This window comes from Priapulus caudatus, unplaced genomic scaffold (genome assembly GCF_000485595.1).
Source record: "Priapulus caudatus unplaced genomic scaffold, Priapulus_caudatus-5.0.1 Scaffold3775, whole genome shotgun sequence".
NCBI lineage: Eukaryota > Metazoa > Priapulida > Priapulimorpha > Priapulimorphida > Priapulidae > Priapulus > Priapulus caudatus.
The window spans coordinates 8,948-13,010 of record NW_014580836.1 but is presented as its reverse complement, the minus strand read 5'-3'; the positions used below and the strand labels follow the sequence as shown (position 1 = coordinate 13,010).

Sequence of the window (4,063 nt, the reverse complement as noted above, 5' to 3'; positions counted from 1 at the left end):
GTATTCAGCTGTGGGGGCCCGGCTTCTGCGCGCGCGCTGTTGCGCTGCATGCATAACCGGGGCGCAAGTCCGTTACGAAAGCAATATGTCTGGATAGCCCACGGATACAGCAGCAGGATTACGGCCTCAAAGATACCTTGATCGGAATCCGCTCAGATTTTTGATTATTTACTGTGTTTCTGTATTTTTCTTATTTTGTATCCATTTAACTATTTTTTTTTCGATATTAACGCAAAATTTTAGCATGATTTTATTTACAACAATTTAATAAACACAATAATTTGTAGCAAACAATTAATATTTTTTAAAAATAGGGTTAGGGTTTAGGCTCACAATGGCCCATAAAACAGAATTTCAGGCTCGTGATTTGGTCAGACCAATGGGATTGGGTGAGGTATACAGAATGGGAGCAGGTTGCTGAAGTGATGTGTACGCAACTGCGTATCTGCCATATCTGCGGCCTAAACAAAGGTGGCACTACGCGCGACTTAAATGTTACGTTTAATAACCGGTAGCCAACAGAACTCGATGAGCCCAGATGCTGCTGGCGCTCTTGTTTGTTGGTAAATTTATTTTGTTCATTATGTAATTGTTAAGTTACTTTAATTACGTTATTTATTAGTTTATTCTGTTTATTGTTTATTTAGTACGTATTGTTATATTATATAGGGTTATTAGCATTGCATGGTCCTCTTCGTGGTTAGAGATTCCTGTGGCAGGAGTATGGGGGAGAGCCACTTGTAGAAATAGTAGGGGAAATACAATTAGTGTTACCAATAGGGGGAGAACACTGTAGGAATAGTAGGAGAAGTACAATAGTGTACAATAAGGGGAGAGCACTGTAGGAATAGCTAGGAAAGTACAATAGTGTACAATAGGGGGAGAGCACTGTAGGAATAGTAGGAGAAGTACAATAGTGTACAATAAGGGGAGAGCACTGTAGGAATAGCAAGGAAAGTACAATAGTGTACAATAGGGGGAGAACACTGTAGGAATAGTAGGAGAAGTACAATAGTGTACAATAAGGGGAGAGCACTGTAGGAATAGCAAGGAAAGTACAATAGTGTACAATAGGGGAAGACCACTGTAGGAATAGTAGGAGAAGTACAATAGTGTACAATAAGGGGAGAGCACTGTAGGAATAGCAAGGAAAGTACAATAGTGTACAATAAGGAGAGAGCACTGTAGGAATAGTAGGGGAAGTATAATATTGTGCAATAGGGGGAGACTGGGAGAGCACTGTAGGAATAGTAGGGGAAGTACAATAGTGTACAATAGAGGGAGAGCACTGTAGGAATAGCAGGGGAAGTACAATAGTGTAAAATAGAGGGAGAGCACTGTAGGAATAGTAGGGGAAGTACAATAGTGTTCAATAGGGGGAGGGCACTGTAGGAATAGTAGGAGAAGTACAATAGTGTACAATAAGGGGAGAGCACTGTAGGAATAGCAAGGAAAGTACAATAGTGTACAATAAGGAGAGAGCACTGTAGGAATAGTAGGGGAAGTACAATAGTGTACAATAGAGGGAGACTGGGAGAGCACTGTAGGAATGGTAGGAGAGGTACAATAGTGTACAATAGGGGGAGAGCACTGTAGGAATAGCAGGGGGAGTACAATAGTGTACAATAGGGGGAGAGCACTGTAGGAATAGTAGGAGAAGTACAATAGTGTACAATAGGTGGAGAGCACTGTAGGAATAGCAGGGGGAGTACAATAGTGTACAATAGGGGGAGACTGGGAGAGCACTGTAGGAATAGCAGGGGAAGTACAATAGTGTACAATAGAGGGAGAGCACTGTAGGAATAGTAGGAGAAGTACAATAGTGTACAATAGGGGGAGAACACTGTGGACTCGTGACTTACATGCCGTCGTCGTCTCACGCAGGCAACCCGCTCACGTGTGACTGCGCGCTGAGCTGGGTCGTTGAGGAGGCGTGGCTGGAGGAGGAGACGGAGCTGGGCACGTGCGAGGCGCCGTATCATCTTCGCGGCGAGTCGGTCGCCACGGTCGCCGCGTGTGACATGTGCGGAAGCTGCACGACGCCCGTCGCCACCGGCGCGACGGATGGCACCACCTACACGCCGACGACGGAGTCGACCGCTGCCGGTACGTATACTACGCTTTTATTACGTACTCCTGGTATACTTTTTTTAACTATGTAAATTACTAGTTAAACTAAAGGTACTTTACTCGTTAAAATAACAGCATAATATGTTACTGTAACGTAATAAATTAGCGTAAGAATGTAATTAAATTGATTGATTCGCTTCGATAAGAAGTGACGTGCAAAACGTAATTATATTTCCACTCATTCTCGTATTAACGTAATAAAGGTAGCAACAAGGTGGGGTAATACTTGCGTGACTGCACGTTTATCATTTGCAGGTCGTCTGCATCTGAGTGGCATGGCGGCCATGACGTGTCTACTCGCGCTGGCTGTGATGCGCTCATAACGAAAGACATCATATCATTTCACATCTAAACGATGGAGAAACTACTTGCTTGCTGAAGTGACATCAGCTTCATCCCCCCAGCCACCAGAGGGAGTAGCTAGCTACTACATACACTGTTAGTTGGGCGCTGCTACGAGACTAAACCGCCCGTATACATGTTATCAAGAGATAATAATACATTAGTATAACTATAATACAATAAGACGTTACAATAATAATAATTAAAAGGCTGTAGCGCGACCGCCTGTAATTGGTTGTCTCTACTGAATGGCTGGTCACATGGTCACGACTACACAGCTGGGCATGTACCGAAAATAGAACAATAGAATAATTGTGGTTCTACCACTTTTCTCTTGCTAATTGCTTACTGTGTACTTCTGCGGTATTACACTTTGCCTGCTTCTGTCCATACAATTTTACTCGTAGTTAAAAAATATTCTGATTTTATCAATGCGAAATTTACGTACCTGTAGTTGGTAAGTTGTAATCATGTTGAGTAGTAGATAGTTAATAAGATTTTTAGCAGAATTTATATATTGTACTATATGTTGTGGACTTTATATTATATCATTGGTGGTGCTATCACTGGGGAACAATATATTTGATACTTAGTGAAATTTTGTGGTTGTTATAAAATGTATGCAGGCGAGTAAATTGTGATTGTATTGCAGCCGTGTAACCTACTGAATTGATTACATTTGTTTTAAAATAGAAATAAATGTATTGTGACTCTTGATCGTGGAGTTTGCTTGAGTGACTTGTTCGGTTTATTTATTTTATATTTTCATTACAACACACTACCTGTCTGCCTTCCATCTTTACAACATGGACAACAATTAATACTTCTACGTTTCCTCGAGTATTGTACGTTCCATTAAGTCATTTTACACGGCATAGTGGTAGGGATTCCATAATGACGTGTACCCCGATGACTTCAAAAATTGATCGAATTGTAGTATATATAGTAGTAGAATAATAGTAGTCATCCTAGGCCATTTGTAGTTACAAACACAAAACTTGTAAATATGTTGTTCTTAATAGGCTTCTAAATGAACCCGTCATGGCCCTTACCCTTAATTCTTCCTTTCAATGGCCACAACTTTCCCTCTTCCCATGCATGTACCGAATATCGCCTGCAGCATGTGACCGTGATGTCTCTACATTGCAGGGCGTGACGTACTACATTGCACGTCCCCTCACCGTGATGTCTCTACACAAACTGCATGCAGCGCCCCTTCCCACACTCAGGATACCACTGCCACAATGCTAGCGTGCACTATTTTGAAAGTGGGCGAAGCTCCGGGGAAATCCAGTGAGATATGATACAAGTTTGCGTTGCACAGCTTGGCTGTTGATCATGAGGTGCTGAGCGGCGCTGACAACACGCGCTGTTCCGCGGGATATATGCGCACGCGACAGCGGAGATGTTCAAGTATGAAGCGCTGCCCGCAGTGGATACGTGCGCCACATTGTAGGCCCGGCGCACGTATCCACAGCGGTCAGCGGATTATCTTGTAGTTTTATAAAATAGCAAAACATATACCCATGATACACTGTACATACTAATTCTGTTACGCTTGCTATAGGCCTACTACTATATACGCCGCACC

General features: G+C 42.6%; 1 long non-coding RNA gene across 1 annotated transcript; it reads left to right on the top strand.

Annotated features, from left to right (window-relative positions):
- Positions 1-1,895: 1,895 nt before the first annotated feature.
- Positions 1,896-3,206, top strand: LOC106819594. The gene is made up of 2 exons (XR_001395458.1): positions 1,896-2,106; positions 2,386-3,206. It is a non-coding gene; the product is annotated as an uncharacterized LOC106819594 (long non-coding RNA).
- Positions 3,207-4,063: the final 857 nt, after the last annotated feature.